This window comes from Pristis pectinata, chromosome 19, assembly GCF_009764475.1.
Source record: "Pristis pectinata isolate sPriPec2 chromosome 19, sPriPec2.1.pri, whole genome shotgun sequence".
In the NCBI taxonomy this organism is placed as follows: domain Eukaryota; kingdom Metazoa; phylum Chordata; class Chondrichthyes; order Rhinopristiformes; family Pristidae; genus Pristis; species Pristis pectinata.
The window spans coordinates 37,503,625-37,526,800 of record NC_067423.1 but is presented as its reverse complement, the minus strand read 5'-3'; positions in this window follow the sequence as shown (position 1 = coordinate 37,526,800).

Below are 23,176 nucleotides of genomic sequence, written 5' to 3'. Positions count from 1 at the left end.
TTTATTCTCCCTACATTCCAATAAACTCCCCCCAGATTCTACCACTCACCTACACACTAGGGGTAATTTACAGCGGCCAATTAACCTACCAACCCACATATCTGGGATGTGGGAGGAAACTCAGGCACCTGGAGGAAAGCTATCTGCTCACAGGGAAGACATGTAAACTCCACACAAACAGTACCAGAGGTCAGGATTGAACCAGATTCATTGGAGATGTGAGGCAGCAGTTCTGCTGGCTGCACCACTGTGCTTGTGAAGCTTGGATGGATAGGGTATTGGGTTAGTCCTTGCATGTCTCCTGTGACATGATCGTATTAGTGACGATGGTGGCTCGGAGGTAATCCTGTGTTGCAAGTATTTGACAATGAGCAGTGTTAAGTCTAGATAAATGTACATTGGAAGGCAGTTTAATTTGCAGTAATGCATTTGAAGGTACAAGGAGGTGTCAGTATTCAGTGTTAGCTGTATGTGGACTATGTGTCCAGAGTGGTGTGCAGTGGCCTGGTTATGAATGCAGGTTGCCTCTTTAAATAACATTTCTCTGCATCAGTCAAAGCTGGTTCTTCTATAATACAGTGACTGTAATACTTTAGACGAATGTATTTGGAAAATCTCTCGGTGAGATTTGCAAGGGTTGCAAGAAATCACTTTAGTGGCCATGTAGGGTGAACTGTGGACAGTTTCATGCAATGCTTGCACCCCTGATAGGAATTAGATTCAAAGGGCCAAGTGTCATACCTTCATGTTGGTAGACAGGAAAGTTTTAGGTTGAGTTCAAATATGGATACAACTGGTTAATGTGGAGTCTGAAGCCATTATCTCAGCAGCAATCTGTAGGTAAAAAGTATTATTGCTATAAACAACAATCTGAAATTAGTTGGGTTATATTTTCATTCAAGAAGTCCCGGTGGCAGATAAAATGGTCCATTTGAAAAGGCTGGGATCCTCCCTAAATCCATTGCCTTCCAATCCAATGTAATGAGTAATAAAAAGCTGCATGCCAATTAACTTTATTTGTAATTTGGATGGTCCCTTCTTTGTTTAGACAGGTTACTTTAGAATGGCAACAAAAGATGATCCATTCAGTTCAATCAAGGCTGATCTCTCCATCTTAATTCCCAACATTACCCCAGCTTTAAGGCTGTATCCTCTCATTCTGGACTGCGCTATACTTGGAACGGTTTCCCTCTGCCCTCTTCATCAGATACTGATCTCATCTTAAAAGTTACTTTTTTTAATCAGCTTACTCCTTGATTTTTCAATACTCGAGGGAATATAAAAATATTTCATGCAACCTCTCCTCGCTTAACCCTATTAACCCTCTTACCATTCCAGTGAATCCATATTACATCCAAGAGGTATTAAAACCACAGGCAGATTTATGTGCTTTATTTCCTATTCTACCTTGCTGTTCAGATCAGTCAACTTGAAGGCAAGCTGCTTGCAAAGCTCCTGTGCTCACAATCAATATCATCAGTCAGCGTGATGGTGACAACTTGGATTCTGGGCTCATATTTGCTAGGGAGTATGAGATATCACTGATTAAGCATCAGCCATAGAACCCATATGTTGATTTGTCCTGAATGTTCTGAAATCTTATGACAGGTTTGGAGCAATAGACCCAAGAGATCTATCTGCATCCACACCATGCTCTCTCACTTCTTGTCTGGTTTTGCCCTTTTGCAGATGATCTTGGATAATGGTACTGATGTTAACTGATGGGGAAGTGGAAGCATCTTGTCAGATTAACCTCCACTGAATTTTCAAAGTGAAGCCAATGGAGTTCTGGGGGCCTGTGAAAGAATACCAAGCAGTTTGCAAAGAGTGAAGGAGGTTGGAAGTGGAGCAAGAGATAAGGTTTTGAGAGATGGAAAACTGCACTGTTTGAAACTTTACTAAATATGAAATCCTACTAATAATTAAACTCTGCTAACCAGTAGCGGTATACCAGAGTGCTTGCTCTGATCGTTGAAGACTGTGTGAAGGGCTCTCCACAGTTTAGTTATGCTTTTTGCCTTGACTGTGCTTTTGTGCAGCTTGGTGAAGCAACGGTACTCAGTCTCTTGGTTCAAGAGCTCTGATTGCAACAAAATCCTCCCTTTTCAACTTACAATCCCACACCTTACATGATGAATTGTAGATACATATCAACGTTATAAATTGTCATGAATTTGCTGTCCAACATTTTGAAAGATGATACACCTTTTATTGGCATTTATAAGCTTTCTTTGTTTCCTTAAAATCATGGAAATAATTGTGTTAACTTTATACTTAGATACTGAAATGATAAATAGATGTTTTGATATGAAAAACATTGATCTATCATTATAAAACATTTGATTTTCTTATTAATTCATTGGTAGTCCAATAGTAAGACTAAAAATATCATTACTGAGGTTGTAAATTGAAATACTTTGTAGCTTTTGTCTCAGCGCCTCTCTTTCAATCACTCAATACTGGAGGAAAACCAGTTAATTAAACTAACAAAGTGCTTTATTAAACGAAAAGAACTTACAGAGACAAGCAGCATTTCTCTCCAGAGGCAAGCAGAGAGTCTCTGGAATGTTCTACCATAAACATCGTTGTGACATATATACCCAGAAAATAGTTGGTCACGTGTTACAATTCTTAAAAAGGAAACATCCAAAATTACATAAACCACATACATTACAGCAAATATTAGGGACAGGAGTTTGTGGGTTGTATCAACATTAGCAGGAATCCTACACAGAATAATTTGAAAGCAACATCTTTGAAATTCTACAATCAGCAGCCTTTTAATGACAAATTGATAAGATGGGCTGGTTCAATAATTAAATTGAAGATGTCATTCTATAAAGTTTGTAAAGAACTTTTATGGCAAGACTGAATTAAATAGTTACACATATGGAGTATGATACATCAATGAAATCTTGCCAATTGAATGTTTGAATGCTCACATGTCTTTGGCAAGCAAATGTTCACTCCTGTCTATGTTGTCACAAGAAGTATGAGAGGTGGCTCCCTCTCCTAGACTATGACAGTCTAAAGGAAATAGACACATTGAAGAGAGTGGGTAAGTGCTGAGGCAAGGTAGGTGGGACAATTTATCTGAAGCAGCTTTCACCTCTGTTGGGGGCAGAATATAAAATGTCAGGAAGTAAAATGTGCACGGCATCTCTTGGTTCATATGTCTCATTAAGGTCCTGAGGAATACAACCACATAGTTGGTTTTACGACTTCAGTCAAATTATCTTTCTCTCTCTGTCTTTCCCTCTCTTTCTTGCTTCCTGGGACTGATTTCTATACTCAGAAATTCTTGTAAAAGAACTAGTCAAGTGTGCTGTCTCCACCAGTGACGATGAGTTCTGACAACCCAGCTGAGCAGCATGGATATATAACTAATTTTAAACACATACTTTCACTATTCTCCAAAGATTCTTCCAGGAAATCAATAACTCTAATGTACTTGCTCACAATAGCATAATGATGATTGCTAGTAATTCTGGCTGATAATGATAGTTGATGACACAGAAAAAGTGCCAATATTCTTCTATCCAAAATTGTGGACATAAATAGCTGTAATTATATTAGAATCCTTTCAGCTAATATTGCTGCAAATAACCTTTGGCACCACTTTGGAGGGCAGGTGAGTCATCACTCAGAGGGTGTTAAATCATGTGTGTCACGTTAAGTGAAACCAAATGGAGAAGGCCCATCTTTTTGGACCGATATCTCAATTCAAACCTTGGAATAACTTAACTGTGGATTTCAATCTGAAGTCTCTTAATGCAGTACACATACCTGGCAATGTGGTTGGGGCTGACCGAAAGGAAAAGCATCAATGTATATAGTTCCTAAAATATGTACTTAAAAAAACAGAGTAAGTGTAGTTCTATTCATAGTGAAATAGTTTAGATGAATCAAATTTAAGAAGCATTCCATTTTTAAATCAAAAGTACCCTAAAAAAGTCATAAAGATTACAACAGAAGGTCGATTTGCCAATTGCACCACTGTTGAGCTATTTTTTTCAATGACATTAATCTCCCTTTTTTTCATTTCTTTGTTCTTTCCTGCATTCTTGAATTAGTGCTCCAAGTTGATAATCTTTCATCAGAACTAGATGATGTTACATCCATTGCCTCTTTTTAAAATAAAAGCTGAATCTGTGTCCACTTTAGGAATATTGTCAAATATTTCTCCAGTTCCCGTCTAAACCATGTTTTAAGCCCTATGTTGATGACCACCTGAGGAACACATTTCCTGTTCTAATGAACAAGTACAAGTTTGTCTTTTTCTTGTTTCCTTGTTCATATTCCTGGGATTAAATGGAATTATGGGATTCAATATGGTCAATCCAGAGTATTTCTTCTGGCTAGAGAAACAAGAAAATAAAATCAGAGTTAATCCATTTGCGAGTGAAATCCAGAAGTAATGGCAAACGGAGCTGAGTGGCAGATCCATCCAAGTCGAAATGAATAACAGAACAACTGCACTTAAAAAAAACAGAGTAACAAAAAACAGTGCTGAATGGCTGCTTCTGTTCCCGAGTAATCCTTACTCCTTGTTGCTTGTATCTGATTTGTCAAGAATCAGTTAAAATAATCTTTCATTGTTTGTCTTCTGAAATCTCATGGAAATCCTCAAAAGCTTCCAGATCCCTAACATTCCTTGCACCAGTGAGAACATTTTATCCTTGCTTCAACCTCCCATTTTGTTTTCTTTCCAATGGCTCCAATAATCTTTGATATTGTTCATTATTAATATTATTAAATGTTTCTTATTATCTTACTGAGGGCTTTATTAAAGCTCTGTAATACTTTGTGAGGCTAAGGAATGGCCTCTGTTTAAACCAAATCTGGAAAGGTACCTTTATTATGAGTTTTGTTACTTAGTGACCAGTTTGCTATCAAACAAAATAAATACTAATATGTATCCCAATGTACTGAAACCTAATGTTAAAAAAAACTTTGAATTATTAATGTGATTCAATTTGAGTTTTGATTCTTTCTCTTGATTTAATGTATTTTCAGTTTTGCTGTTATTTTCACTACCAGCGCTGAGCAACAAACCCATCTGAGATTAAATAGATGTAGGTTTATGTTAAAACCAGTGCTCAGTCAAACTGATCCACTGTTCCTTGTCCTTAATCTAACCAGTCGAGTAAGAAGGATTTCTGGAATTCACAAGTCATTATCCCTTGTGTCCCATCCAGTTTTCCACGGGATTAATTATCAACTATTGGATCTTACTTAGATGTTACAGGGAAGAAAACACTCTGTGATGATCTTTTCATTTACACTACTGCTCTCATACCAGTGATTTATAGCCATCACCTCTCAGCTGGGGTTTTCACATGTCCATAGACAGAGACAGAGCTAATTAAGTAAGTGCATGCATTTATATTGTGCCATAACATAGGGCACAGGTGAGACCACACCTCGAATATTACCTGCAGATCTGGTCTCCCAAGCAAGAAAGGATGTACTTGCAGTAGAGGGAATACATTGGATTGATTCCTGGAATGGTGGGATTAGAATCAAAGAGTGATGCAGCATAAAAACAGGCCCTGCAACCCAGCAAGACCACACCAACCATTAAGCACCCATTTACACTCATCCTCTATTAATCCCATCTCCATATTCCCCTCACCTCCCTCCAGATGCTACCACCCACCTACACACTAGGGACTACTTACAGTGGCCAATTGATCGGCACGTCTTGGGATGTGGAAGGAGACTGGAGCACCTGGAGGAAACCCATGTGGTCACGGAGAACGTGCAAACTCCACACAGACAGCGCCTGAGGTCAGGAGTGAACTCAGGTTGCAGCAGCTCTACTAGCTGTGTCACTGTGCCACCTCCCCACCCCCCAACCCCCACCCCTCATTGTCCTTCGGTGATAGAGCAGAAGCAGACTGGTCCTATACTGTAGAGCTGAAAAGAATCAGAGATGATCTCATTGAGAAATATGCACATATTACAGGGCTTGACAGGGTAGATGCAGGGACAATGTTTTTCTTGGCTATGGTGTCTAGAAACAGGGTGTCACAGTCTCAAAATAAGGTGTTCCATTCAGGATTGAGATGGGAAGAAATTTCTTCACCCAAGGGGAGTGAATCTTTGAAATCTTCTACCCAGTGATATTGATATTGCTCTTGAATATATTCAGTCACTGACCCACCACTTTGTGGTATTTGGATTTCAAAGGAGTCAATGGATAAAGATCTAGTGCAGAAAAGTGTGGCTGAGGTAGAAGATTAGCCACAAATGGTGGGAGCACACCAACAGGGTTAATGGCTTATTCTTGCTTCTCCATCTTACAAAGAACATAGAACATTACAGCACAGTACAGGCTCTTCAGCCCACAATGTTGTGCTGACATTTTATCCTGCTCTAATATCTAACCCTTCTCTCCCACATAGCCCTCCATTTTTCTATCATTCATGTGGCTATCTAAGAGTGTCTCAAATGTCCCTAATATATCTGCCCCCACAACCTCTGCCGGCAGTGCGTTCCACGCACCCACCACTCAGTGTTAAAAACTTACCCCTGTCATCCCTCTTACATATTCCTCCAATCACCTTAAAATTATGCCCCTCGTGTTAGCCATTGTGAATTCTTACATTCTTATACTCCTATTATGCAGTCTTAGTAGATCCCCAATTACATACATCCAATAAAGCATTGTTCCTTTTATAATGTTGGAAATGGAGCAGCCAATCCACACACATCAATGACCCACAAAAAAGCAAGGTAATATGGTACAAGTAATCCAGAGTTAATTTAGGTGCTTTTTTTGTTGAGGAATCAACATTGACCATTGAATGAACGTGATTGACAAAAGAACAAAACAATATGAAGAAAGACATTTTTTACACAGCAAGTGGCTATGTGTTTGTAGTGAACTTCTGTGGGTCGGAGGCAGATTCACTGGTAGCTTTCAAAAGGGAGCTGGATAACCATTTGAAAGATCAGAATTTGCAGGCTAATGGGGAAGAGGACAAGGGAGTGGGAATGGCTGTGGTAATGTTCATACACAGAGTTGGTAAGGATGGGTCAAAAGTCCTCCTTCTATGTTGTAACCAGGATGACAGAAGAACCCTGAAACAGTGAGAACATTTGAATCAATCTGAGAGGATACAGTTTAACGTTTCATCTTAAAGATAGCATCTCAGGCAACATAACATTCTATTATTCCTCTGCTGTGGTGCCAATCCATTAGTCTGCTCAAGTCTCCTGAGTCAAACTTGAATCTACAATCTGTGAGTCACAGGTAGGAACATTGCCATTTGCTCACACCCAGGCTTACCTATCAGATCCCAGTATGGGCTTTCACATCAGCCTTGGACAGACTTTTTCTTTATAAGCATTAATAGAAAAAAGGAATGTACATTTAAATTTGCACCTTTTACATCTCCAGGACATCACAAGGTGATTAACAGTCAGTAAATCTTGGGGATCTTGAGGTCCGAGTCCATAGGACGTTCAAAGCAGCTGCACAGGTTGACTCTGTGGTGAAGAAGGCATACGGTGTATTGTCCTTCATCAATCGTGGAATTGAATTTAGGAGCTGAGAGGTAATGTTGCAGCTATATAGGACCCTGGTCAGACCCCACTTGGAGTATTCTGCTCAGTTCTGGTCACCTCAGTACAGGAAGGATATGGAAGCCACAGAAAGGGTGCAGAAGAGATTTACAAGGATGTTGCCTTGTTTGGGGAGCATGCCTTATGAAAAGAGGTTGAGTGAACTTGGCCTTTTCTCCTTGGAGCGACAGAGGATGAGAGGTCACCTGATAGAGGTGTATGAGATGATAAGAGGCATTGATTGTGTGGATAGTCAGAGGCTTTTTCCCAGAGGCCACGAGAGGACACAGGTTTAAGGTGCTGGGGAGTAGGTACAGAGGAGATGTCAGGGGTAAGTTTTTTACTCAGAGAGTGGTGAGTGTGTGGAATGGGCTGCCGGCAACGGTGGTGGAGGTGGATACGATAGGGTCTTTTAAGATACTTTTGGATAGGTACATGGAGCTTAGAAAAATAGAGGGCTATGGGTAGGCCTAGTAATTTCTAAGGTAGGGACATGTTTGGCACAACTTTGTGGGCCGAAGGGACTATATTGTGCCGTAGGTTTTCTATGTTTCTATGTTTCTAATTATGCCTCAGTGTTGTTACTGTTATTTCACAGGGAATTTGAAAGCAGCAAGGTCCTAGTAAATGTCTAGTTGATCTCCTTCTGGTGATCATGTTTATCTCAACACCATGTGTTCTAGAACTATGCAGAATTATTAATGCAGTTAATAGAATAGCAGCTTCACATCAGTGTTCAAAATGCTTGAAGTCCTCAAGAAGTTAAAAACATAACTGTGATGGAACTCATTGAAATAAATCAAACCCCACCTGTGAGGGATGTGATAATGGCATCATCCAGCGAGATGACAGAATTTTACAAGCAAAAAACTGCAGATGCCGAAAATGCTGGAAATAAACAGTATGTCGGGTTGGGAAACAGAATTAGTGTTTCAGGTTAATAACCCTTCAACAGAACTAGATGATATTACACCCATTACAGAATTGCCTCTTTATAAAAAAGCTGAACCCATGTCCAATATAGGAATATTCATAAGAGGATACTTCAAACTTAATAATATAACCAGTCATTGATGAAAGGAAGATGAATATAAAGGTATGTTTCAGATGGTCCCATGTGTACCACACAATGACATTGCATCTGTTCTCAACGCTGAAGCACTGTTATTCCAGGAAGGATAATAATACTCATAAGCCCCAAGCCGATACTTCACACTGCAAAAGATGGAACTGTGTTGAAGATTGCATTTTAAATGTTTGCAAGACTCTTCACTAAAAACATGAAATAAAAAGCAAGACTAACACACCAAGCAATTTACCAAGTGCATTTCTTTCTTAGATCCTGCTGGAATTTTCATTTTAATGAAGCTAATTGAACCAGTGAACGTGGAATGGAACGGATGACTGGAAGCCACAACACTGGGAGAGAAACACATACCTATCTCTGGTGAGGATTTTGAAATGGGTGCAGGCATCATCCTCCATTGTTTAAGATGACAGCAACTTATAGAGAAAGACCTGCATTGCTATAGTTCCTTGCAAACTCAGGATGTCCTAAAGCACCTTACAGCAAATTAAGTGTTTTTAAGGTGTCACTGTTATGATGTAGGACAACTTGTGCAAAACAAATTCCCAGAAATGGCAGTGTTATACTTAGCAGTTAATCTGTGTTAGTGATGCTGAATAAGGGACAAATATTGACTAGGGCCACCTTGAAGAACTCATGTGGCAGGACCTCAGTTTAATATCTCACCTGAATCATGGCACCCAGATGAAGGGTCACAACCTGAAATGTCGGCTGTCCGTCTCCCTCCATAGATGCTGCCTAACCCTCTGAGCTCCTCCAGCATCTTGTTTGTTGCTTCAGATACCAGCATCTGCAGTCCCTCTGCAGACCTTTGTTTCTCTGCAGTCTCTTGTGTCTCCGTCCCGGCGAATAATTGCCTCAAAATTGCACTGGTGTGTCAGCCTGGATTTCTGCGCTCAAACGTTATTGAACATTGGCTTTTTTCTCCCCCTGCTTCTTTGAGGAAATGATCATGGAGTCACTGAGTCATACAGCACAGAAACAGGTCCTTTTTCCCACTGTATCTATGCCATCCGTCAAGTATACAATTATACGTATCCCATTCAGTATGGATGGGTACTTGATCCATCTAAGAATGAACTAGGTTAATTGAGAATGTAAAATAATAAAGTGGCACATTAGCATTCAGACGCCTGCAGATGGAGGGCAGAGTGAGGCACATGCTAGACTTCCACCAGATGTTTTGCAGAAATTAGGGAGATATGAAGTGGGAGCATACGGGGAGATCTCATTTAAAATATACAAACAGACATATTCCCACATTGCTCAAGACAACGTACTTATCCAGAGAGTTCTGGCTCTTCTTCTTTTAGAGCCCCAGACATGAGGGACTCTCTTAGTTCAATTCCACTTTCAGCCAAAACTTTCAGAAGACTTGAGCTGTGTTGTACTTTTGATTACAGCAACTAATAAACCTGGTGTAATTGGGAAACCATAAGGGTCACCTTGGCCCCATTGTATCTGTATATATCGAGTGAGTCACACAGAGAGAGAAAATGAGTCATCAGAGACCTGAGGTATCGATGTCAAGGTTTGATTTATTGTGATTCTTTTTGTGATGGAGTTTAACTGAGGAACCCGTGGAAACACGTGTTTTGGTTCTATCATTTCTATGAAGACCTTGGTATTTATGGGTATGGGTGAAATGGTTTAAATTACTAATATACCTGTTGCAAATTTACAACTTAAGAGATGAAAATACTTTTACACACTGATTACAGAGTGTCAAAACTTTAATTTCAAAGCTTTAATTTACCATATGAACAAACATGATTAGATGTTATATTCACTTGTCTCAGCAATTAACAGCTGGGATGGTGAAATATCTTCAGCATTAGGTGAAAGACAGCCCACAGATAGATGTTCAGTTTCAATGTGTGCTACGTTGAAGTAGCTTAAGAGCATCCTCAAGGATATCAAAAGTCTTCCTGTGACAGACCAACATTATGAAGTATCATATAATAAGAACAGGCAAATCTGTATTAGTGTTTTTCTTCATAAGCCATCTCTTTTTGATCCCGCTCTCCCCCTTGTTGCCTTGAAGCCTTTACAGTTATTCTAATTGCCCTTTAATTGATATGTTTAATTCAGAATATCTTCAGGAAAGAGGTTAGAGATGGGATCATAGTTTGCAAGGCAGAAGGATCAAGCATTCCCCTTATGACGACAGCAGATTTGAAGGAGAGGGAAGAAGGCCATTGACAATGTCCACTAACATGGCCAGGGAGGAAAGCTGTGCAGCCAGTAGCTTGGCGAGAATAGGGTTGAGGATGCGAGAGATATTTCTCATAGACAAGCTGAGCCAGGAGAGAATATGACAGGAGTTAGGACAGAAGGTGACACGAGTTGAGGACTAGGGCTGGAAGGAAGCTTGAGGGTTGGGTTCAATGGGTAGGAGAAGGGGCAGCCATGGCGAAGGCAGCCGAACAAATGATCTCCATCTTAGTCCCTGATTACCTCATGCTGGGGGACAGAGATGGAAGAGACAGGAGTTCAAGAAGATAGTTTGCAGTAGGGAAAGGGGGCAGGGATTATCTCTGATTTCAAAACCAGGTTCAGCTGGTTGAACCTGCTCCTCACAGTATCAGAGACCCGGGTTCAATCCTGACCTTGGGTCCTGTCTGTGTGAAGACTGCACTTTCTCCCTGTTACTGTGTGGGTTTCCTCTGGGTGCCCCAGTTTCTTCCCACATCCCGGGGAGGTGTGGGCTGGTAGGTTTATTGACCACTGTAAATTGCCCTTGGTGTGCGGGTGAGTGAAAGAATCTGGGGGGGAGCTGATAAGCAAGTGGGGAGAAAAAAACAATGTGGTTAGTGTCGGATTAGAGTAAATGGGTGGTTAAGGGTCAGTGTGGACTTGGTGGGACTTAGTCCGTGTTTCCATCCTGCATCTCTCCATGGTTCTATGACTCAATGGTCTTGGAGTAGTGATCAGTTTGGGCCCAGTATTGATTTATACAGTCCAGCTGGTTGTAGGATGAATGGGTAAACAAGGCAGACACCATATCTGTCTCTCTTGGACTTAACAGACTAAAGGTGAGGGGTGCATCAGAAGAGTGGTTTAATGGGGAGAAGTCTATTAAAGATGAAGGCAAGGATTTGATTCGGTGGATCAGCTGCTGCAGAAATGTTGTGGTGAATGAAGGGTCAAAGGCCAGACCATTCACCTAGGTGGAAGTAGAGGTCAGGGGCAGAGGCTGTGGGTGGAGGGGAATGCAAAGAAGTGATCTGCCATGGCAGAGACACAAGGGACTGCATATGCTGGAATCTGGAGCAAAGAACAAACTGCTGGAGGAACTCAACGGGTCAAGCAGCATCTGTGGAGGCAAAGGGATAGGTGGCGTTTTGGGTGGAGATGTTGAAAGTCCTGCTGCGGGGTCCTGACCTGCATCGGGATTTTCAGTGTCTTGACCCAACATATCGACTAACCCCTTTGCCTCCAAGTGAGCTGTGATGTTCCTATCTTTGACTGAGACAATGTGACGAGCAAATGCCACCCGAGATGGCGATGTCAAAGAGTGTAACCGTGATTATGTATTGGGGAGTTTACACGGAAAAAGAGGTCAAGAGTGGATTGGAAAAAAACTTAAAAGACACAGAGCACTATTGAATCGAGAGGGAGGTTGAGTTAATCAAAAATGAGAAATGCTTGACGCAGAGGCTGAGAGAGGAAAGTTGTTAGAGTCTCCCACTGAGAGTTATTTTTAATTACTTTTATTTTACTTGAGTCATCAATAAATGTTCTAGTCTCCAGGTGGAAATATTCACCCGTAATCAGTGGCATATTGTGAATTTGCTGCAAATTTTACTTTATTTCTTTTATATCCTTTGCAGAAAGGAGTTTTCAAAAGTAAGTCTATAACTATCCAACTACACCTTGATTTAGATTTTGTTTGGACTCAACATCAGCAACAAAATAACAAGGCATTCAGCCCCATAATCCTGCCTCGACAGTTTACCACCGATCTGTAGAGAGAGGTGGGTGAATCTCTGGATTTCTCATCTCCCGAGATTTGTGAATGCTAGATCACTGGAAGTATTGAAAATGGAGGTAGGTGCATGTTTGAAAGATCGGGGAATTGAGGGATGTGGGGATCTGCCACAGAAGAGGAGTTGAGACCTGGGACAGATCAAACGTGATGGTATTGAATGGCAGGGCAGTCTTGAAGGACCAGGCGGTCTACTCCTTGTGTTCTGTATCTGAGTTCCATAGATAAACCTTATTTGCACAACACATACCTAAAAATATCTAATAATTTCAGTTTTGACATTTCCTTTGATCGCCAGCAATGACAACTTTCTGAGGGGCAGTGAGTAGATGTTCATTGCCCTTAGTATGAAGGTGTTTCCTGACATCACTTCTGATCATCCTAGCTATAATTTTACTATGGTTCTTCCTTGTTCTTGGCTCTCCTTTCAGAAGAGATAGGTTCTACTTAGTTACTGAATGGTTATAATTTTTAACTTCTTACATGGACCACTTAACCTTATATACTTAAAGAGGAATAGTCCTGATGCAGGGTTTCAACCTGAAACACTGACAATTTCATTCCCCCCACAGATACTGCTCAACCTGCTGACTCCCTTCAACAGATTGTTTCTTGTTCCTAATGTTAGGATTTCTACAAGAACTGATCTGCCATAGCAGAGACACAAGAGACTTCAGGTGCTGGAATCTGGAGCAAAGAACAAACTGCTGGAGGAACTCAACGGGCCAAGCAGCATCTTTGGAGGCAAAGGGATAGGTGGCGTTTTGGGTGGAGGTGTTGAAAGTCCCGATGCGGGGTCCTGACAGTTTAATATATTGGGTGTATTTGCTTGCAGCATATCCAGACTGATATGTGGTGCAAAACAGGGGTACTTCTCCAAGTGGGATCTATTCAGAATTTTAGATAAGAATAACTTAGAATTCCAACTCTTTCCATTTTAACTCACTTGAGATAAACTTAGCATTCCAATATCCTTTAAATTTGTTTTCACCTGGTACTGACTTCTAACTCATTACCATACTCATACCCAGAACATTGTCTGTTCATTCAGAGTTCCCAGCTTCTTGCCATTTAGAAGGCACTCTGGTCCATCATTCCTGGGTCTGAGGTCAATGATCTCACTCTTTCCTACATCGAACACCATTTACCACTCATGTAATCCATAAATGTCTCTTTACAGCTCTTTCCCATCTTCATTAACTTGACGTCATCAGCAAACTTGAAAATACAACTGTATTCATTCAGTGGTCATTTATAGATATATGAAAACCTTACACTTCAGTGTAAATCCCTTGGGGACACCACTGGTTGGAACCTTGCACTTTGGGTATATCCCGATTATCCATACTGACTCCCATCTCCATACTCATCAACGTGTTACCTCCAATGCATTGTTCTTTCTTTTTTGTTCACCATCTTCTTATCTCCTTGCTTTTCTATTCTATTCCCCTAGACACAAAATAAATCCACATCTTTTGCACCGGATTTAAACTACATTTGCTATTGGATTAAAAAATCATTAACCCCTCTATTCCTCTATCCCATTGAATCCTTGGTCTTGATAATTATTTAGTAGTTCTACCCATTATCATTAAGCGTACTAACAACTTTCTTTTTTGAAGAAGATTACATTTTACCTTGAAAAGAATACCTTGCACAGCTCCCAGAAGTGGATTCTATGAATGCTTGGAGTTAATGAGAAAGGAAAGTAATGAGAAACAGTATGTCATTAGAAATCAATTTTAGATGCCACAAGAAACATCTAGTTCAGAGGATAAAGTGAGCAGGAGACCAACTGAAACTAGAATTGAAGGCTACCAGTAAAAGATAAGTCATTGGAGAGCTCTTGTCTGAACTGATACTTAGAATCAGTGACAAGAAAATGGAGATCGCATTAACTAATTACGTTCAGAGGAAGTAGCATAAAACATGGATGAAGGAACAGAATTTTTTTCTCAAAACATCACAAATAGGCATCTGAGAATCCGCCCAGAACATGGCCTTGAAGAGGTAGATCAGAGATATGAGGGATTTTTGTTTTTATTAATATTTGAGATCTGGGCTCAGCTGGCAAGACCCCAAGTGCCGTTGAGAAGGTGGTGAGCCACCTTCTTGAACTGCTGCAGTCCTCCTGGTGAAGGTAGTGCACGATGCTTATGGATACGGAGGCCAGGATTTAGACCCAGTGAGGACAAAGGACCAGCGATATACTTCCAAGTCAGGATGGTGTGTGTGACTTGGAGGGGATCCTGCAGGTTCCCATGGACCTGCTGCCTTGTCCTTCACGGTAGTCAAGGTCACAGGTTTAGGAGGTGCTGTTGGAGTGAAACTGCAGTGCATTTTGTGGATGGGACCCCGTTTGCCGGTGATGGAGGGGATGAATGTTTAGGGTGGTTGACAGGGGTTGATTCATCTTCGATGTCGTTGAGCTTCTTGAGAGTTGCTGAAGCTGCATTCACCCGGGCAAGCAGAGGTTATTCCATCACATGCCTGACATAATTTGTAGGTAGCAGAAGGACATAAGACGTAGAACACTACAGTACAGTACAGGCCCTTTGGCCCACAATGTTGTGCTGACATTATATCCTGCTCTAAGATCTATCTAACCCTTCCCTCCCACATAGCCCTCCATTTCTCTATCATTCATCTGTCTATCTAGGCGTCTCTTAAATGTCCCAAATGTATCTGCCCCCACAACCTCTGCCGGCAGTGTGTTCCACACACCCAACACTCTCTGTGTAAAAAACTTACCCCTGACATCCCCATTATACTTTCCTCCAATCACAAAATTATGCCCCCTCATGTTAGCCAATGTCACACTGGGAAAAAGTCTCTGACTGTCCACTCGATCTATGCCTCTTATCATCTTGTACACCCCTATCAAGTCACCTCTCATCCTCCTCCTCTCCAAAGAGAAAACCCCAGCTCGCTCAACCTATCCTCATAAGACATGCTCTCCAATCCAGCCAACATCCTGGTAAATCTCCTCTGCACCCTCTCTAAAGCTTCCGCATCCTTCCTATAATGAGGCGACCAGAACTGAACACAATACTCCAAGTGTGGTCTGACCAGAGTTCTATAGAGATGCAACATCACCTCGCAGCTCTTGAACTCAATACCCGACCAATGAAGGCCAACACACGATACGCCTTCTTAACAACCCTATCGACCTGAGCGACAATGTTGAGGGATCTATGGACGTGGACATTGGGGTGTCAGGGGCGAGTCACTCACCACTGGATATCGAACCTCTGACCTGGTCTTGCTGCCACAGTATTTACATGCCCGATCCACTTCAGTCCCTGGTAATTTATTGATGGTGGGGTCACAGTGTTGACCGTACCATTGAATGTCAAAGGTTCGGCAATGGAACTTGGAGACGGTCATTGCCTGGCATTTTTGTGACATGAATGTTAACTGCCAGTTACGAACCTATGCCTGAATGTTGTCTAACTGCATGCAGGCAGGGGCTGCTTTACTGCTGAAACAGAACACTGTGCAATCATTAGTGCATGTCTCCACATCTGAGCTTGGAATGAAAGAAAGGGAGGTCATTGGTCAGCTGAAGACAGTTGGGCCGAGGATACTGCCTTGAAAATTCTGTAGTGATGTGCTGGGATGATTGACCTCTGACAACCACAAGCATGTTCCTTTGCGTGAGGTATGACTCTAGCAATCGATATGTTTTCCATTTGTCCATTGGCCTCAGTTTTACAAGGGCACCTTGATGCTAACAATGGTCACCTCTAGAAATTCAGCTCTTCAGTCCACGTTTAGACCAGGACTCTAATGAGGTTTGGAACCAAGTTTTCCTGGCAAAGCCCAAAACAGCCACCCAATTAGCTATGTTTTAGTGAGCAAGTGCCGTTTTATGATCTCTGTTGATGATACCTACCTTCAATTCACTGATAATTAAGAGGAGACTGATTGGGTGGTAATTAGCTGAGTTGAATATGTCCTGCTTTTTGCGAACAGGACATACCTGGGCAATTTTCCACATTGGGGAATTATCAGTGTTGTAACTGCACTGCAACAGCTTGGCTCGAGGTGCAGCCAGGTATGGAGCAAAGGTCTTCAGCACTGCAGCTGAGATGTTGCCTGGTCCTTTGCTGAATCCAGTGAAGCCTGGTCCTTTGTGAATCCATAGAATGAATCACATTGGTTGGAGACTGACTTCTATGGTTTAGGAAGAAACCTAATGGAGCCTCTGTTCAAAACCACCAACTACCAAGATGGCGCCAGAGCGTGGCGACTCGTTGCAAGCTGCTCTTTGTGGATCTACTCATTACTTCTACTATTATCGTTCCACACTTTTAAATCTAATGTCTCTACACTTTACTCTGCATTCTGTTCTTGTTTCACCCCAATGCACTATGTAATGAATTGATCTGCACGAATGGTATGCAAGACAAGTTTTTCACTGTACCTCGGTGCAAGTGACAATAGTAAACCAATTCCAATTCTTTCCTTTAGTACTGGGCTCAACCATTCATGGCCAGATATGGTAGATGTACAGAGTCGAGCTACTGGGAGAAAACAGCCATTTCCTGGACAATTAAGCTAATTTAAGATCCAACAAAATAATCGTTGCTTAGTATCTGGACAAGCCAACCATTCAGCGATACAAATTACTGATCAGAATTTAATTATTGCTCAGAAGCAACAGAAAAGATCCTGTTCAAAGACACTGAAGTGCTCACTATTATGTAAAACGCAGTGGCTAAGGATGCTATGAATCACCTTGGGTGTAATCTGGAGTGTAGCAGAATGAAGACCTGAATGCAGGTGCTGAGAAATGTGAAAGGTTCTTTCTTCAGCATCTCTGCAGACTGAACAACACATAACTGATTGAACTATTTCTACCCAGTATCAGATAGTGAATGCAGAAAGCAGCTATGTATACATGTTGCCACAATAGAGAATAAAACATGTTTATGGAATTCACATAATGGGTAATTTATAATTATATGAAGGATCCAGTAAAATCTTCCAAGTCACACTGTCCCTTTTGCTGTTATTATTTCTGACTCAGGGGCCCTAGTAACAACAAAGTCCTGTTAAAGGTATGCACATCAACTTTTTTGATCAAAGAAAGACTAACCGAAGGGCAGTAGATAAATTGATTTCATCCTCCAGTAATTTTACAAGTAGATCTGATATTGTAATGGGTCAAATGTAACTTTACCACAATCGGCTGAAGGCAGATGGACTTGGAGATTGTCATCCATTCCTATTCAGGACCCTGACGTCCAGTGAAACGTTTTCATTCCACACAGCCCTATCAGAAACACCTTCCCCATTGTGAGCTGAGCAACCCCTGCTCAATAGTAAGATTGGCTACACAGTTAAATACACTTCAGATCAGAGAACCATTATTCGCTCTCTTTTGACAAGAAGTGTGAAATAGTAAAAGGCACTGAAGGATAATTAACCTAATGCCCCTGTCTGGGAACTGACAGAATCAGATTTGCTGCCCATTATACCTGCTCTTACGTGACAGTATTTTGCAGTGGTTTGAATTTCCCAACAGGCAATTAGGTTAAAATGAACCTGAGAGAGACACTCCATCACCAGTGAGACCGTGAGTCAGTCAGAAACACAGGCTTGAAAACCACACAGTGAACCATTACAGCTTTAGCCCAGAGATCATTCCTAATAATTTAGGGATAATTTGCATGTAAGATGGTAAATCACATGTATTTGATATTGCTTTGTTGGGAATTTGTAGGAAGCAGAGGGATTTTATTGGAATCCGTTCATTCATACATTTCATGCAAAATAAATGTGACAATCTATGAGAATGATTTAGTAATACATGAGATTAAAAATGTCATTACATATGCAAAGGGATTGGTGTGTCATCTCATAGTCACACTGTTGTGTGTTTAGGACTTGGGCAGGAGAGGGACATTGCATTTCATAACTGACTAATGGTGCACTGGTAATGGTGCACTGGTAACTGGTAAAATCCCGAGGCCGAGTGAATATGAGGTAAATACCAGAGAAAATTTCCAGATCAGGACCTGGGTCTGTTCCCCTCCACTCTGGTGCAGGGCCAGTGCAAAGATATATATACACACAGAGCCTATAACTGCTGAACATGCAGCTGATTTTGGTGCCCTAAGGTTTGCATTCAGCCCATGTCCCTCTAAGGTCATTAAAATGTCTCAGAATCCGCTCCTGGTGCAGGTTGAATCCAGTGCCAGGGAACAGGAGCAACTGCAGACTTCAGGGCCAAATGTTCCATATCTCTGTATCTACTTAACGTAGGGAAGGAGGCCATTTGACCCATTGAGCTCACAGAGCAATCCCATTCTATCACACCAGTTTCCCCTGTAACCTATTCTTCCCATATTCCCACTAACCACCCCCACTCCCTCCAAATTCTACTGCTCACTTTTACACTGAGGAAAATTTCCAGTGGCCAACCTGCATGTGTTTGGGATGTGGAGGAAAATGGAACACCCGGAGGAAACCCATGTGGTCACAGGGGAGAACGTGCAAACTCCACATAGACAGCACTGGAGGTCAGGATTGAACCCGGGATGCTGGAGCTGTGAGGCAGCGTGGGTGCATTCCTTTGTGCTTTGCCGTCAGGAGTCTGTGGTTGTCACAGGGGTGAGGGATCGTCCTGTCATGTTAGTCCTCGGGTTACCTCCGGAAATGGGATGTAGGGAGGCAGGTCGGGATCTGCTCGGGGTCTGGTTGCCCTCCATTACTTCAGGTGTTGTTGACCAAACCGGAGTAAAGTGAGCAGGAGCCAATCACGGTGAGGTGAAGTAAATCAGCAACCGACTGGATCCCGATCTGGGCGGATCTGCAGACCCACAATGAGGGAGAGGACGAGGTGGTGGGGCGGGGTGGGGGTCCAGCAAGGAGGAAGTCATCAGAGTGAGAGAGAGAGGTGGGGAGATCGCGCAAGAGAAAGGGGCACGAAAGGAGGAGTAGGGAGAGATAGAAGAGAGAATGGGAGAGAGATTTCCATCAGTCCCAATGCTAGGGCGGTTGTCCCAGACCTCATGTTGACCTCAACAGTGATTAGAACAGGGAGCGAACCAGACTGGACCTCAGATGGAAATCAAAGGGGTCGAGGGAGGGTCTCCGATCTGGACCATGCACGGGAGAGATTGTATCTTTGCTGCATCACCTCCTCTCTCGCCATCTCTCTCCCCCCTCCCTCCGTCTCCCCTTTCTCTTTGCTGTCCTCTCTCCGACCCTTCCCCCCCCTTGCCAACCATTCTCTTTCTCACCTCTCCTCCTCTTTCCCATCACTTTCTCCTTCTCCCCTTCCCATCTCTCCCTCCCCCCCCCCCCACACTTCTCCCATTCCTGTCATTATTCACCATTCTTTGAACCGTTCACTTCCCTTTTGCCTTTCCAAATCTCCTTCTGATTGGCTGCTAAAATGACAAAAACTTTCCAATATTTTGAGGGCTCTGCCAGGCTAACTAGTTCGTCCTTAACGGGACAGTTGCAGATCATTAGCTTACAAGGTAAGTTTTAAAGGTATGTTGAAACTAGATCTGGGACGCAGACTGTTTCTCTGGACCACAGATTTTAGGAATACAGCCCTGTTGCCACAACTTTTACCCAATTAGATCACCCCCCACCATTTTCACTCGCTTGAGAGCACGAGTCATGCCATTGGGCTTAACCTCAATCACATTTCATCAGAAAGTTGCATCTATTTTCCATAATTTGCCAACTCAAATCAAATGAGGATTTAATATTGAGAGTTAGGGCCAGTGATTGTTCCCTGTGCCGTCTTGCCTTCAAGTATCTCCAGTGCCGTAGGTTTGAGGGCACTCTCTTTGAAATCGACAGTCAACCAGGATTCGCGATAGGAATGAATCAGCACCAACAGTTTGAGAGTGTCCTAGCAAATCCTTTAAACTGCTGAATCCGGGGTGAACCAGGAGCAGGGATGGACAGAGTGAAGGGGCATCTAAGCAAGGAAAGAGCAGCAGCAGTCGGCCGCAGGGAGAGCAGGGTGACAGAAAATAGAACGGGGAAAGTGAAGAGATGCAGGTGATGGGCCAGTGGACCAGGTAGGGGAAGCATGAACAATCCGAGAAGACAGAGCGAAGCCAGAGTGAACTTCGAGGGCGCAGGGGTAGGGGGAAAGCGCAGAGGGAGCAGGATGATCCGGAGTGGGAACGGCAATCCGGGTGCGGACCCGGAAGGGTGGAGTTCAGGCGGACCTGAAAGGGAGGAATCAGAATGTGGCTCTTGCGGACCTGGGAGGAATACGGCGGGACGGAACTCAAGCGGACGCAGAAGGGAGAAGACAAGGTGCGGCTCAGGCGGACCTGGATGGAATACGGCAAGGCAGGCATTAAGCGGACGTGAAAGGGAGAGGCAGGGTGGAGTTCAAACCGACCTGTGAGGGCAGTGGTCGAGCCAGTCCAGTCAGGCCCTGGGGATTTATTAGCTTTCAATCCCATTAATTTCTCCAGCATTGCCTTCTTACATTCACAATCCATTCCTCTGTGGGATTTCAACAGCTGGCGTTGTTCATGTGGGTTAGTACCTTCACCAAAACGTGGCGTAAAGAGCAAAATGCATGGGCTAATTGATTCCGGTAATATCATCAGTAATATCGTGACCTTTAATTTATCATGCTTAATTGGACGTTACTTTTAGCAGTGATATCAGACAGAACGCATTTTGTGAAAGAGGCAAGACTCAGACACATCCATGAATTCTAGCAGCTTCAGCATTATTATGTATGTGATTCCTTCTGTATGTTTTCAGAATAAACTTCCATATCGGGCCAGAAAAGTTGTTGGCCCAACGGACCGTGTAGGGTGAACCGGGGATAGGGATGGACGGAGCGAAGGGGCAACTAAGAGAGGAATGCGCAACAGTAATCGGCCGCAGGGAGAGCGGAGTGACTAGAAGTGGACCGGGGAAGGTGAAGCGGTGCAGGGTGATGAGCCAGTGAACCAAGTAGGGGGATGCTCCGTTGTGGAAATGGCAAACTGGGAGCGGAGCCGGCAGTGTGTGGCTTAGGTGGACGTGAACGGGTGTTGTCCTAGCGGACGCTGTAGGGTGTCAGCCAACGCACCGAGGAAGGGGAAGCACGAACAGTCTGAGAAGACAGAGCAAAGCCAGAGTGAATTTCGAGGGCGCAGGGGTAGCGGGCGGCAGGGGAAAGCGCAGAGGCAGCAGAATGATCCGGAGTGGGAATGGCAAACTTTCGGACCTGGCTGGGTGGACCTCAAACGGACGTGAAAGGGAGAAGGCAGGCCGGTGTCCAAGCGGACCTGAAAGGAATACGGCAGGCTGGAGCTGAAGCGGACGTGATACGAAGAAGACAAGATGGGGTCCAAACGGACGTGAAAGGGAGAAGGCAGGCTGGCGTCCAAGCGGACCTGAAAGGAATACGCAGACAGGAGCTGAAGCGGACGTGAAAGGAAGAAGGCAGATTGGAGTTCAAGCGGACCTGAAAAGGTGTTGTCCTAACGGGGACGGGAATGACGGAGCGAGGGGGCAATTAAACAAGGAATGCGCAACAGTAATCGGCCGCGGGGAGAGCGAGGTGACTGGAGGCGGACCGGGGAAGGTGAAGAGATGCGGGGTGTCAGCCAGTGCACCAAGGAGGGGGAAGCATGAATAATCGGAGAAGACAGAGCGAAGCCAGAGTGATCTTCCAGGGCACAGAGGGAGCGGGCGGCAGGGGGAAAGCGCAGAGGCAGCAGCATGATCCGGAGTGGGAATGGCAATCCGGGTGCGGACCCGGGAGGGTGGAGTTCAGGCGGACCTGAAAGGGAGGAGTCAGAGTGTGGCTCAGGCGGACCTGGGAGGAATACGGCAGAGTGGAGCTCAGGCGGACCTGAAAGGGAGAAATCGGCGGGATGACTCAGGCGGACCTGAAAGGGAGACGCCGGGGTGTGGCCCGAGCGGACCGTGTAGGGTGAACCAGGAGCAGGGATGGACGGAGCGAAAGGGCGACTAGGCAGGGAAGGAGCAGCAGCAGTCGGCCGCGGGGTGAAGCAGGGCGATTGGAGTGGACTGGGCAATGCGAGAAGGGTGCGCACACGGCAGGGTGAAGCACAAATCGATGCGGCTAAATGGGATTAGTGTAGAGAGGTGGAAGGGCGGCATAGACATGTCGGGCCGAAGGGTCTGTTTCTGTGCTGCATGACGCTATGTTGAACTGTGTATGTTAATCCAGGCCCAATTCTCACATGCATGCCATAAAGTCTTCCAGCATGGAAACAGGTCCTTCGGCCCAACTGGTCCATGCCGTTGTGTTGCCCAGTGAGCAAGTCCCATCTGCCCATGTTTGCCCCATAGCCCTCTAAACCTCTCCTATCTATGTACTTATCTGGATGGCGTTTAAATGTTGCTAATGTGCCCACCTCAACCACTATTCCCGGCAGTTCACCTTTTGCGTGAAGAAGCTGCCCCTGATGCCCCTTTTAAATCTCTCGCTTCTGATCTTAAATCTATGCCCTCTTGTTTTTAACACCCCCTCCCGGTGGAAGACTATGTGCTTTCACCCTGTCTATGCCCCTCATGATCTTATA